The 15758-nt window shown below is 39.3% G+C and overlaps 1 protein-coding gene across 2 annotated transcripts in view; it reads left to right on the forward strand.

Annotated features, from left to right (window-relative positions):
- LOC126248909 (mucolipin-3-like) overlaps window positions 1-15758 on the forward strand; it is a 200585-nt gene that overhangs the window by 124701 nt on the left and 60126 nt on the right. The window lies entirely within an intron of this gene.

The following is a 15758-nucleotide window of genomic DNA, read 5'->3' on the forward strand; positions in this document are numbered from 1 at the left end:
TGTTATCATGATCCATATATATGGTGCATCAGTGGCCAACTATTGGTTTAAGCAGACTACATGTAACTGTAACGTCATCTATCCAACCATCGGCTGACTCCGGTTGACATCTGCCGGAGCTAAATTTATCATCCACAATGAAGACAATGAGTGTCATCGTATTTAATTTACAGTGCAACATTTTCTCTGTACTGTCACAACTTGATAGCTACGGTCAGTACAATAACAATGGCTAGACCTCTCACAACAGAAGTGGCCATAATAGAAAACATCTTGCAAGTAAACCTACCCAAGGGATACACTTTGAAAGTAATGAGCTTCCAATATGTTGTAGTGTAGAGCAAAGAGAAACATTTCTTACATATGCCTATATGTCCTTTAAGGGGGTGACACACACCCTGGAAAATAATTAAGTAATATTTATCAGTGAATACTGTTGAAATGGTAATAGATATAAAAAAAATGAATGTCTAATAAATGTTCTATGGTGTGTAATGTTTGTTACAACGGTACACCCAGGTTCGTCAAAAAAGCCATTTTTTTTCAAAATCCTGTCCTCTCCCCCCTCTATTTTGTTTACATTTTGCCCTCAGCGCTCAGCATTCGTTTGCTGAGTACAGGCTTGGCGACCTCGGGATTCCTGAGGTGGGGGCTGGTAATCGCCACCAGTCCTCTGTATTGGTAATCTGTGGGCGTGCTTCAGTGACCACCATGTGGCACAGTGGTGGAACATTGTGTGTCTCAGGGATTAAGGATCTTGGCTTGACAGCTCGGATTGCGAGGATGCAATGAACATCTATAAAAAACCTTTCAATTTCAAGGTGTGCTACACATTGATGAGATGCATGGCTGTTGAGTTGGAACAGTCATTAGCGGGCAACCTCAGCGGAGCCTGCCGCACCTCAGTTGTATAAGGCTTACTCAGGCATGTGGGACTCTGTCAGAGTGAACCTTTACTTCCATAGCTGCTCATGGGACTGAAATGGATCCTCCGAAATATTTCTTTTCCTCCTCCCAGTGGAAAGGATGGACTGCAGGGAGGTACCACCACCCAAGCTAACAACAGGGCTTGTATAGCCAGTCGTCCTGATTCAGTCCATAGTAACAGACTGCATGCTGTTTTGCAGAATGTGTTTCTTATAGTTAAAAGCAAAAAGGATAGTTTTGAGAAAGTTTCTTGATTTTCATACAGAAAGGCTTAGAAAGCATTGCTGGCACCTTAAAATCTGTTAAGCACTTGTGCAATGGGGCTCGGTTGGTTGAAACATCTAGCTCACAAGTCAAGAACCCTCAGAAAGCTCAGTGCTTCGGGGAGTATGTGATAGATACTGAATTGCACAACACCTCGAACTACAGCAATGGTGTTGTGGCTTGCAGGGATCTAGTTGGCATTCCCCAAGAAGAACTGAAAGCTAAGTGGTCCCGGGAAGGCATGCAAAATGTTATGAAATGGTTGGATGACGATCTTGTGAAATCAGACTCTTTTTTATCCTTACTTTTAACTGCAAAAAACTACCAGAGCGTGTCATGGCAGGTTCGCTACGCCTAAGTGTATGGCCTTATTTCCCAAATCCAATGTGGTGTTTTGAATGCCAGAACTTTGGGTACACTACTCTTGGTTGTAATTGAGAAGCCACTTTCGTGAAATGTGGTGAAACCTCACATGAGGGAATTGGTTGTTCCTGTCCCCAAAATGTGTCAACTGCTCTGGGAATAACTGTGGGTGGAGTAGTAACTGCGGAGTTTTCCTTGAGGAGCGGGAGATACAGGAAATGAAAACGTCAAAGCACATCCCATATTGTGAAGCCAAGATTATAAAAGTCCATGCAGCCACCCATGTTCACTGCCTCATTTTCTTCCATTCTGAAACAGTCAGTCCAGAAGGCTGATGCAGCTACACTAATGGAGGTTGCGAGTTTCAGCACTAGCACCTGCGTTTGTCAATGAACTTGTGCTGATGCAGTTCCATTGAAGCCTGCCCCTCCCCCCAGAACTTCAGGACAGGCTGTGGTTGCAGACATTGTGGAACTTCCTGCCGTTCCACAGGTAAAGTCTTTTGCACCACCCCGTGCTGCTACAACCACAATCTTAACCCAAAAAATTACTCGAAGGCGAGTAAATGCCCACTGAAGGAGACAGGAGGTACGCAGTCCAACAATATTGACATCATCCTATCTGACGTGTCTCTTCAATGTCCTTCAGAGGCGATGGAACTTGATGTCGGACTGCGGCAATCATCTTACCTCAAGACTGAGTCTCCACCCATTGTGGGCTCTCCTTCCTGGCAGAAAGCCAAGCTTAAAGTGTTAACCCAAGATAGGTGGCTCCCATTATACAATGGAACATTAATGGGTTCTGGACACGTGTGGAGGAACTGAAATTCCTAGCACAGCAATGCATGTTTGCAGGAAACATATTTGAAAGCATCTGACGTCCCTTTACTCTGTGGCTATACGCTCTATTGCAAGGATTACATGACTGAGGAAAGGGCTGTTCTCCCCCTGGCTACTGACCTGCAAGCCATTGCCATTGAAATTCGTGCACGTCAGAGGATCGTTTTTTGCGTCCTTTATCTGCCTCCGCAAACTGCAGTAGACTCTGAGGCTCTCACAGATCTCATAGACCAATTGCACCGATGATTTCTCCTACTGGGTGACTTCAATGGTCATCATGTTTTTTGGGGCTTGATCTCTACTTTCCATCGCGATCGGGATTTGGAGGGCCTAATGACATCCCACAAGCTGTGCATCCTCAACACAGGTACATCCACCGGGTCATTCACCGCCATTGACCTCTCCTCGTGCTCTTCTGCCCTTGTAAACTCTGTGCAGTGAGAAGTCATTGACAACCTTTATTCAAATGACCACTTCCAACTCTGTATTCACCTATTGAATGGATCATTACGTGACAAGTAGCCACCACACTGGATGGTTAACAGGGCTAACTGGACACTGTTTACACAGTTTACTGTGTTTGAACATGACAACAGTGTCCAAGAATGGGTGGACCACATTTCACGTGTGTTCCATCATGTCACTGACTTACCCAACCCGAAGCCCTCAGGTCATCTTTGGAGGCAACATGTACATTGGTGGACCGGTGACTGCCACTTAGCAATCCAGGCCAGGCATGCAGCACTTCAGCAGTTTAAGTACCGCCTGACAGCAGGGAACCTCACAGCATTTAGTGTCGCAAGAGCCAAGGCTCGGCATGTAATTCAGGAGAGCAAGAAAACATCATGGCAAGCCTTCCTAGACTCCATAAATCATTCCACTTGTTCTACAAAAGTATGAGAAGCCATCAGGAGGATTTCCAGTAAACAGTCATCTACCAATAGTAGCAGAGATGAAATAGCGATGTCTCCAAGCAGTGCCCAGAGATATCACTAAGACACTGGCAGAGAATCTTGCACAAACTCTTGCCAATGCCAGCCATGATCCAACATTTTGTCGCTACTGTACAACTGTAGAAAGGGGACAATTTGACTTCAGATCCAACATTTCTGATACTTACAGCTACCCTTTCTTCTTGTCCGATCTGGACTCTGCTCTGTCTGAGACTCGTGATACTGCACCCGATCGCGACCATATCTGGTACTGCATGCTTCAACATGTGGAGTAAGTACACCCCAAATCCAGGTTTTAACCATCTGTCACGCTGGCTGCTGCAGAGGTCCAGAGTAATTTTTGATTTAATGCAGTACAGGAGGGATTGTACGTCTGTCTCTGTATTTAATGTGACACTTTTTGACATTTTATCTGAGAACCACAACTATGTAGCTGTCTTTATGGATGGGCCTAAGCAGGGGGACACTGTTGTTCACTCTGTCATTTTCCCAGATCGTGTCCTCAAGATCAGAATGCCTCAAGAATTTACTGGCTTTGACGCAGAATTATATGCAATCTTGGGGTGCCTTTCTTCTGCTGGGTACCAGGGCACTTACATATTACGAGTAATGAAAGGGTGCATCTAGCAGCTAAGGAGATGTTATGATTCTCAGTTCTTCCAGTGTGCCATCCCCCTGCATGCTGTTACCTCACTGTTGAGGTACAGTGTCATGAATCAATGGGAAGACAAGTGGCTGGAAGTAACTGACAATAAGTTCTGTGTAGTAAAGCACACAACTTGGCTGTGGCATACTTCCTTCGTCGCGTAGAAGTAATGAGGTGGTCCTTACTCGTCTTTGCATAGGCCACATCCTTATGACGCATAGCTTCTTACTCCAGCAAGAGGAAGCTCCAATGTGTGGTGCTTGTGGTGTACTGGTAACTGTGCACCACATCTTATTGGACTACATTCTAATTTCCAACCAGTGGGCTGTGACGGATTTGCCGAAGGATCTGCCCACTATTTTACGTAATGTTCAAGCAAATATGGTTAGAGTTTTTAAGTTTTGTGAATTATCCAACGTTTTTAACAAGATTTTAGAACATTAAAACAAAAACCAAGGTGACTATCTTACCGAAGTTTTTTGAAGTGATTAGCTAGTCACATTTCCCTGTTCTTTCCTTTTAGTTCTTCTGTGTTTTGTTTTCGCTGTGTTTTAATTTAATGCCTAGCTACTTTCCCTCTTTTTCTCATTTTGCGTAGTGCACATGAGATAGTACCGTATTCACTCGAATCTAAGCCTCACTTGAATCTAAGCCGCACCTGAAGAATGAAACTCGAAATCAAGGAAAAAAAAATTTCCCGAATCTAAGCCACTCCTGAAATTTGAGACTCGAAATTAAAGGTGACAGAAAAGTTTTAAACCGCCCCTCCAAATCGAAACGAAGTTGGTCCATTGTAACATGAAACACAATTAAGGTTGAATAGATGAAGATACAGCTACAGTAGTTTGGTTAGAGTCGTAAGCTTAACAGTTAAGCTTTACCAAGTAGCCATTGCTATGTGTCAGGCGCTCCGTCTGTATTTATACAGGTACCCTTCCATTTTCACGTGCTTCGTCTGGTTTGAATCGATTGCTTATTTTGCTTTGATCCGATAAGTGTCGTTCTCTTTGTTATAGGTGTTTGTCACTCTAAGCTGAAAATGCATTATTGTACTGTGTCATGCATTGTTTGTCGCATTCTGATAACGTGTGTTTACGACCTGTTGCCGCTCACAGCATGGCTTGCTTTTGTGTGCGCTACCGCGGCTTACAATAAAAAAAAGAGAGGAATTGTCTCATAAGCGAAACAATGGCAAGAGACTGCTATTTGTTGTTACTTACACTCCTGCTTTCTTTAATAATGATCAACAAGAACCAAATAATAGACTGCGTAAGGTAGATGATGTTCTGAACGAGAGTTTAGCAAAAATTTTTCTCAGTTTGAAAATCTTTGCAGATGCCTCTTTAGTACATTACATTCTGCACAGAAATTAGTCATCTTAGATTTAAAAATCTAGTCAGTTGCAGTGCTTCATTTCTGACTGTATCACTATTCAGCATAAGAATAATACGAATATAAACATGACATGATATGTATATTCTTCTGCGTTTGCTGTTGTCTCACTCTAGTTTCATAGTTTATTAGGTAGACAGGATTTAAATGAGATAGCAGCAAACATGAAAGAATACATGGCATAATGTTTACATTCTTCTACCTTTTCTTTTAATTTATTTACTGATGCAGAGGTTTTGGCACCAGTATTTATCTTTGTGCATGCAAAGCATACCTGTGTAGCGCTACATATATTTGACGGCAGAAGTTAATTGTGGCAACACCTACCAACATTTTTCAAAACTTAGGCTTACTTTGCACTCGATTCTAAGCTGCAGGGGGTCTTTTGGACTACAAAAACTGGAAAAAAGTGCGGCTTAGATTCGAGTAAATACGGTAACTCTGTGGTCATTTTGAGTGCACGAGTGTGAAACAATTTGAGTTTATCTCCACATTCATTTGTTTAGATAAGTGTAATGGTGCTGATTATTTTGCTGTTGTGCACCCATAAGACACACACACACACACACACACACACACACACACACACACACACACACACACACACACACACCTTGTTTACATTTCAACATTTGACTAATATCAAAATGTGTAACCCAGCATAACAATTGGCCTAGGGGCGCGCACACACCCATTGGGCGTATCCACAGTAATACAGAGTTAGTTATAGCTTATTTCCAACAAATGTGTCTTTGGAATACCACTTAATCATATACACTACTGGCCATAAAAATTGCTACACCACGAAGATGACTTGCTACAGACGTGAAATTTAATGAAAGGAAGATGATGCTGTGATATGCAAATGATTAGCTTTTCAGAGCATTCACACAAGGTTGGCGTCAGTGGCCACACCTACAACGTGCTGACATGAGGAACATTTCCAACTGATTTCTCATACTCAAACAGCACTTGACCGGCGTTGCCTGGTGAAACGTTGTTGTCATGCCTCGTGTAAGGAGGAGAAATGCGTACCATCACGTTACCGACTTTGTTAAAGGTTGGATTGTAGCCTATCGTGATTGCGGTTTATTGTATCGCGACATTGCTGCTCGCGTTGGTAGAGATCCAATAACTGTTAGCAGAATATGGAATCAGTGGGTTCAGGATGGTATTACGGAACGTCATGCTAGATCCCAACGACCTCGTATCACTGGCAGTCGAGATGACAGGCATCTTACGTGCATGGCTGTAACGGATCGTGCAGCCACCTCTCGATCCCCGAGTCATCAGATGGGGACGTTTGCAAGACAACAACCATCTGCATGAACAGTTCAACGACGTTTGCAGCAGCATGGACTATCAGCTCGGAGACCATGGCTGCGGTTACCCTTGACGCTGCATCGCAGACAGGAGCGCCTGTGATGGTGTACTCAACTATGACCCTGGGTGCACGAATGGCAAAACGTCATTTTTTCGGATGAACCCAGGTTCTGTTTACTGCACCATGATGGTCGCATCCATGTTTGGCAACATTGCGGTGAAAGCACATTGGAAGCATGTATTCGTCATCGCCATACAGGCATATCACCCGGCGTGATGGTATGGGGTGCCATTGGTTACACGTCTCGGTCACCTCTTGTTCGCATTGACGGCACTTTGAACAGTGGAGGTTACATTTCAGATGTGTTATGACCCGTGGCTCTACCCTTCATTCGATCCCTGTGAAACCCTACATTTCAGCAGGATAATGCACGACTGCATGTTGCAGATCCTGTACGAGCCTTTCTGGATACAGAAAATGTTCGACTGCTGCTCTGGGCAGCACATTCTCCAGATTTCTCACCAATTGTAAATTGGCCAATGGTAGCTGAGCAACTGGCTAGTCACAATACGCCAGTCTTGATGAACTGTGGTATTGTGCTGAAGCTGCATGGGCAGGTGTACCTGTACACTCCATCCAAGCTCTGTTTGACTCAATGCCCAGGTGTATCAACTCCGTTATTGTGGCCAGAGGTGGTTGTTCTGGGTACTGATTTCTCAAGATCTATGCACCCAAATTGCGTGAAAATGTAATCACATGTCAGTTCTAGTATAATATATTTGTCCAATGAATACCCATTTATCATCTGCATTTCTTCTTGGTGTAGCAATTTTAATGGCCAGTAGTGTATGATTGAATTTTGTGTTAATGATGCTATACATTTTGCTATTAAAGTTTTGAAATGAAATACAAAATAGTGGATAGGGGGAGGACCATTTCAACCGATCAGGGTACGCTGCTGTACTGTACATTGAAAACCATAGAACTTTTATTGGAAGTCTTGATATCTGTTACTGTCAAGTGGTATTCATTCAGAAATATTACACTTGATTATTATTATTATTATTATTATTATTATTATTTCCCAAGGTAGTGGTTTAACCCCTTAACAGCCATATGAGCATGTATAAAAAAAAAAAAATATTTGCATGTCCTATTTTGCTCTATACTACAACATATTCAAAGCCGATCAAAATTGAACTTTATCCCTAGATTTACAGATTTACTTTTCTGTTGAGTCAGGGGAATCTAACGTACTAAACCAGAAACAGAAAAATGAACTATAGGAAATATTATTTAAGTATTGAGCTGTATGTTTGGATAACCCTTGGAGTGACTGGTGATTACATGTTTAACATAAAAGATAAGCCTGCCTTTTTTTGCACGCCATGTGTTATACATATGAGTGTTCACATAGCAATACAAGATTGAAAAAGGTATTATAGAACATAGTCTGAGTACATATATTAATCCCTTATTAGTTGTGAGAAAATGAAATGGATGTGTTTGATTGGTATTAGATGGTAGGACTTTGAATAAGCATACTGAAACTGAAAGACACAGACCTGTTAGAATGGAAGAATTGCTATCTAAGTTTGGACAAACAGCCCCCCACCCCCACCCCCCTCCCCAGTTTGACAGATGGATACTGGCAAGTTCCCCTGTATAAGGATTCTAGACTCTGCACTGCAATTTTGTTCAATTGAAAGCCTTATCTTTTTAGGGTACTTCCCACTGTTTTAAATATCTGTAGTGGTTTTCATACAGACCTTAGACAAAGCAAGCATTGGGTATGAATGTAGGTAAACCAAATCACTTACTGATGATGGAACTGAATTTATAAGCAATACTTTCAAGGAATTTTTAGAGTGGGAAGGTGTAAAACATGTACTTATTTCAAAATACCACCCACAATCCAATCCCTCTAAAGAACTATGAATGATATAGGAAGATCGTCATTTCTATTGTTCTGTGAAACACACGACCTGGATACAGCTGGTCCTGAAGTCTCATGTTATCCTTAGTCAATTATGTCACTTTTCAACTGGACTTTCACCACAAGTAGTGCTGAATAATAATTTCATAGAAGAATCATTGTTAAAAATTTTCTTGGCTTGAAATAGAAGAGGTAATAACTAGCAATTTACAAGAAAAGGTAGAAACGAATTTAAAATTACATACACTATGTTGAGTGCAAGAACAGAATTTGAAACAAAGTGTCTCCAATTTTAAACTGAGTGACATGATGCCTGTAAAAGGTTTTCACCCAGTTCACAATTAAAGGCAGAAGCAAGCAAGTTTTCCCATTGTCATGAAGATCCATACAAAATTACAGGCATTCCACATCCAAAGGCTGTTTCCTTAATACACCCTGCAGGTGAAAAAGACAAAGGTCTCTATAGTACAAACATGATCAAAAAATGTGTTTCATATTAAACATGCTTCAGATAAATTTACATTCTGTTGTGAGTGATTATTTACAGAGAAGTAAAATAAATACAGTTCATAAAACAAATTAAAAACCAGGTATGAATAACAGCTATGGTAAGAGTAGGCTACCTCGATATATACGTATATAAAGAGAAGGTAGATTTGTAAATGCTGTTAACAGGATACTGTATCCTAATCTGTAAGTATGTATAGTGTGTTGGAAAGGAGAAGTGGACATAGACGAAAATGATGGCTTATTTTGAAAGAAAGATACATAAATAGGAACACAGTCACTATCAAAAAGTAAAAGATCATCTTTACACAATCTTTCTGTAGAAAGGAGTTTATCTTGAAGGTTGCTGCATAGGTTGGTACCGTTGGTTTTGAGGTTCCTCCAATGTAGCAAAATAGATGAATTTACTCAAGTTCAGTAATCTATTCTAAATGCTAATTTAAAGATAATATGATAAAGAGGCAAGTGTCCAAGTTTTGTGTGTTATTATCCAGGTTTCGAAAGGTAGGTATCTGACTAGACTTCCAAACAACAGATGCTTGTTAATTGTTAAAAACACACAACTCCTCTGGTTTGACGGCAATTTCATGAATGCTGAAAGTATCTGGTTTTGTTCTCTGTAACAACTACACAGAGCAGTATCTCAATTTACTTCTGTAAGTTTTGCAGAGCCTCATGTACCCTTTTTCAAGGAATTGCTATATCTATAGCATTTATATACTCAACTAACTTTGAAATTGCCAGCTGTAAGTCTTCCAGTCTGCTATTGTATTGTGGGGCATCCTTCTGTGATGTGTGTGATGGTCTGTGGTTATTGATAGTCACAAAGTGAGGATGGTTGCTTACCTCATTTTTGTAAAAATATCTACCATGTTTGTTACTAATTCTTTATCATTGACCATGTTTTCGGCGGCAGGCCAAATCCCAGAAGTTTTTGGGTAATACATGGCATTTTATTATTTTGTTGTCCAGTCCATTCTTGAGTCCATGCATTAATAAGTTGGAACTCTTCTTCCACAGTAGCCCAACTGTTCTCATTGGTGGTCATCCAGAGTGGAGTCAGTTATGGTTTGCATCATCGATGTCTTGATGTATTGGTAGATTTTTGTTGTCCACGATCTTTTTTTATTTGTTCATAAGGTGTCGAAGTTGAGGGGGTGGAATGTGGCGTAGTACTGGCAGCCATTCCATAGGTGTTGATTATTTATGGAGTCATGTGAGGGGAGTTGAAACGCATCAAACAATAATGATGATGATGATGATGATAATAAACCCCGTGGAGGCCCGGGAAAAGAATAGGCCTTCGGCATGTTCTGCCAGTGGTAAAAGGCGACGAAAAGAACAAACCACTAATAGAGCTAACCCCCCCTTTTAGTGTGATTAGTTGGTTCAGGACAGAACTAATGAAGCCTCGGACAAGCGCTGTCATGGTTGGGGACGACGCTTGAACCCTATGCCTGTCCACAATGGTAACGACACTGCTAGCCACACGGAAAATGATTTAAATCCAAATAGAGGTGTTTTGCAGGATAGGCTTCCTGCAACCACTCTAGAAGGAAAACAAAGTTAACCGACACCTCATGTTCTGTTATTACCAAGCAGCAAACTTAGGAACCAACACAACTTCATACAGATCACAAGTATACACAACATTTATTACCAGATACCCAGAATTAAAATTTTTAACAGAACAACGACTAGCTGATCAGATCCGTGTAATAATCAAAAGTAATAGGATACCCCAGTCAGAATTAGAAAACATCAAACAACAAGTACAACAAATACTGGAACAAAATAATGTGCAATTAGAAGAAGAAGAAAATACAGTAATGGACTCAAACATCCCAGAGCAAACAAACAAAGAACAACACGCATCAATTAAACAATCAGAGGAAAATGAAATCTTAAGACAGCCACCAGAACAAGCACAAATAGAACATGAAGTGACACACATGTTAGATATAGAAGGAAAAATTTCAGCTAACATATATAGAATACAAAGACACAAATACAGACATTAGACCATTCTTGCATAGACCACCAAATAACCCACAAGTCGAAACAACAATAACAACTATCAACACAATCGTACACAACAAAATAAATGGAAAATACAACTATGGAAGAGTTAAAACTACTGGTTTATATAGGAGCACTCACTACACTAAATATACACAAGAGGCAGAGATCAGAACGAACCCACACACAGAAGAAACCCACAAAACCAGCACGGCGACAGAGGCTACAGATCAGAATAGAAAAACTGAGAAAAGACATCAGACTGCTAACACAATTTATAAGAAATGACATATCAGACAAAAAACGAAAAAGGTTAGGTAAAATCTCACAACAAGAAGTGATAGAGCAGTTAGATGAAAAGAAGCAGAAATTACAAGCATTGGCCAAACGACTTAGAAGATACAAAAAAAGTGAAAATAGAAGGAAACAAAACCAAACATTCAACACAAACCAAAAGAAATTTAACCAGACAATAGATAACACACACATTAAAATAGACAATCCACCAAACATAACAGACATGGAACACTTCTGGAGCAACGTATGCTCAAACCCGGTACAACATAACAGGCATGCACAGTGGATACAATCAGAAACAGACACATACAAGATGATACCACAAATGCCTGAAGTGATAATTTTGCAACATGAAGTCACCCGAGCTATTAATTCTACGCACAATTGGAAAGCCCCTGGAAAAGATAAAATAGCAAATTTCTGGCTAAAGAAGTTCACCTCAACACATTCACATCTAGCTAAATTATTTAACAGTTACATTGCAGACCCATAAACATTCCCTGACACACTTACACATGGAATAACTTACCTGAAACCTAAAGATCAAGCAGACACAGCAAACCCAGCAAAATATCGCCCCATAACATGCCTACCAACAATATACAAAATATTAACTTCAGTAATTACACAGAAATAAATGACACATACAACACAGAACAAAATTATAAATGAAGAACAAAAAGACCGTTGCAAAGGAGCACGAGGATGTAAAGAGCTACTGATAATAGATGCAGAGGTGACATATCAAGCTAAAACCAAACAAAGGTCGCTACACTACGCATACATTGATTACCAAAAAGCTTTTGATAGTGTACCCCACTTATGGTTACTACAAATATTGGAAATATACAAAGTAGATCCTAAATTGATACAGTTCCTAAACGTAGTAATGAAAAATTGGAAAACCACACTTAATATCCAAACAAATTCAAATAATATCACATCACAGCCAATACAGATAAAGTGTGGAATATACCAAGGAGGCTCATTAAGTCCTTTCTGGTTCTGCCTTGCTCTGAACCCACTATCCAACATGCTAAATAATACAAATTATGGATACAATATTACTGGAACATACCAACACAAAATCACACATTTGCTATACATGGATGATCTAAAACTACTGGCAGCAACAAATCAACAACTCAACCAATTGCTAAAGATAACAGAAGTATTCAGCAATGATATAAATATGGCTTTCGGAACAGACAAATGTAAGAAAAATAGCATAGTCAAGGGAAAACACACTAAACAAGAAGATTACATATTGGATAACCACAGCGACTGCATAGAAGCAATGGAAAAATCAGATGCCTATAAATATCTAGGATACAGGCAAAAAATAGGAATAGATAATACAAATATTAAAGAAGAACTAAAAGAAAAATATAGACAAAGACTAACAAAAATACTGAAAACAGGATTGACAGCAAGAAACAAGACGAAAGCTATAAATACTTATGCTATACCAATATTGACCTATTCATTTGGAGTAGTGAAATGGAGTAACACAGACCTAGAAGCACTCAATACACTTACACGATCACAATGCCACAAATATAGAATACATCACATGCATTCAGCAACAGAAAGATTCACATTAAGCAGAAAGGAAGGAGGAAGGGGATTTATCGACATAAAAAACCTACATTATGGACAGGTAGACAATTTAAGAAAATTCTTTATAGAACGAGCAGAAACTAGCAAAATACACAAAGCAATCACTCATATAAATACATCGGCTACACCATTCCAATTTCATAACCACCTCTACAACCCTTTAGATCACATAACATCAACAGATACGAAGAAAGTAAATTGGTAAAAGAAAACACTACATGGCAAGCACTCGTATCATCTAACACAGCCACACATCGATCAAGACGCATCCAACACATGGCTAGGAAAAGGCAGTATATACAGTGAGATGGAAGGATTCATGATTGCAATACAGGATCAAACAATAAACACCAGATATTACAGCAAGCATATTATTAAAGATCCAAATACCACAACTGATAAATGCAGACTTTGCAAACAACAAATAGAAACAGTAGACCACATCACAAGGGGATGTACAATACTAGCAAATACAGAATACCCCAGAAGACATGACAGTGTAGCAAAAATAATACATCAACAACTTGCCATACAACATATACTAATAAAACAACACGTTCCCACATACAAGTATACACCACAAAATGTACTGGAGAATGATGAATACAAATTATACTGGAACAGAACTATTATAACAGATAAAACAACACTACATAACAAACCTGACATCATACTCACCAATAAAAAGAAGAAATTAACACAACTAATCGAAATATCCATACCCAATACAACTAATATACAAAAGAAAACAGGAGAAAAAATTGAAAAATACATCCAACTGGCTGAGGAAGTCAAGGACATGTGGCATCAGGATAAAGTTGACATTATACCAATTATACTATCAACTACAGGAGTCATACCACACAATATCCACCAGTACAACGCAATACAGCTACATCCAAACGTATATATACAACTACAGAAATCTGTAATTATGGAGACATGTTCAATTACCCAAAAGTTCCTAAATGCATTGTAGTATATACCGTACAGGTAAAAGGAAGTCACGCTTGATCAAGGTCCGCGTCACTTTCCATTTTTAACCAGACATAACATCTGAGAATGGAAATAAATAATAATAATAATAATAATAATAATAATAATAATAATAATAGTAAACCATCTTTGAGGTATCATCAGAAAAGTACAGTCCTAGGCTATCATTCATGTTTTCTAGTTTTTCACTGCAAAGACATGTGCTATGCACAGAGTATTTGTCAATGAAAAGTACTACTTAACCAACCTTCTTTCAGTGTCATGCTAAAAATAAAAAATGACCAGTGTAAAGAGAGTGTGATTTGAGTCATGATGCATTGTTGTGATTAAAATCTACTCGTACTATATTCCAGTGACAATAGGTCAAAGTATGTTCCCATGATGATATCTGGTGTAATTAGGGTTATTGCACACTGACACGGCATGGCACAAATTATTGTCAGAAAACAGCAGAAAAGGAATTTCCAGGTGCTTTCAGATATTATAGCTTACAGAATTGATGATAAAACTGTAAATCTTTGCTGTAGTTGGAATAATCACTAATATTTGATGTGCCAGCTTTAAATAAATAAATAAATACTGGGCATGAAAATGACTAAACTATAACTTGCTGTAACGTCAAACAAAAACTGGTTGAAGGAAATATGGAATCCCAACACGTAAAAGCCTAGAAACCCCCAGAGAAATTTTTTTATAAAGCAGTCACCATCCTCCAGCTGCTTCACTTCTTAATGGTGGGCCCACTGTAAGCTCCAACTTATCAATTGTTTTTGTATATATTAAGTTTGCTTCAATTACTGATTATGGCGATGTACCGTATGTACTCGAATCTAAGCCGCACTTTTTTTCCGGTTTTTGTAATCCAAAAAACCGCCTGCGGCTTAGAATCGAGTGCAAAGTAAGCGGAAGTTCTGAAAAATGTTGGTAGGTGCCGCCACAACTAACTTCTGCCATCGAATATATGTAGCGCTACACAGGCATGCTTTGCAGTCACAAAGATAAATACTGGCACCAAAACCTCTGTGTCAGTAAATAAATAAAAAAAAAAGGTGGAAGACGAGCTTTTTTCTCCGCCCCGAGTTTCGTCCACTGCATTTTCATACATTATCTATCAAAGTAAATACAAATTGCGTATTGTTCATCTTGGAATGTTGCAGCGTTTCAATGTACTATGAAAATCCGACTGGCAAGACTGTTAGGGATGTTTGTCAAATTGGCCAACTCTACGTTCTGAATTTTTTCCTACCTGTGAGATGAGATGGTTGCTAATAGGAACTTTTATGAATTGTGAATCACATGCAGTATTCTCTTCACCATAAGAATAATACAAATATAAACATTTTGCCATGTATTCTTTCATGTTTGCTGCTATCTCATTTAAATTCTGTCTGCCTAATAAACTACCAAACTAGAGTGAGACAACAGCAAACTCAGAAGAATATACACATCATGTCATGTTTATATTCGTATTATTCTTATGCATAATAGTGATACAGTCAGAAATGAAGCACGGCAATTGACTAGATTTTTAAATCTAAGATGACTCTAATTTATGCGCAGAATGTAATGTACTAACGAGGCGTCTGCAAAGATTTTCAAACGGAGGAAAATTTTCATCAAACTCTCGTTCAGAACATCTTCAATCATACGCAGTCTATTATTTGGTTCTTGTTGA

Source organism: Schistocerca nitens, chromosome 3 (assembly GCF_023898315.1).
Source record: "Schistocerca nitens isolate TAMUIC-IGC-003100 chromosome 3, iqSchNite1.1, whole genome shotgun sequence".
In the NCBI taxonomy this organism is placed as follows: domain Eukaryota; kingdom Metazoa; phylum Arthropoda; class Insecta; order Orthoptera; family Acrididae; genus Schistocerca; species Schistocerca nitens.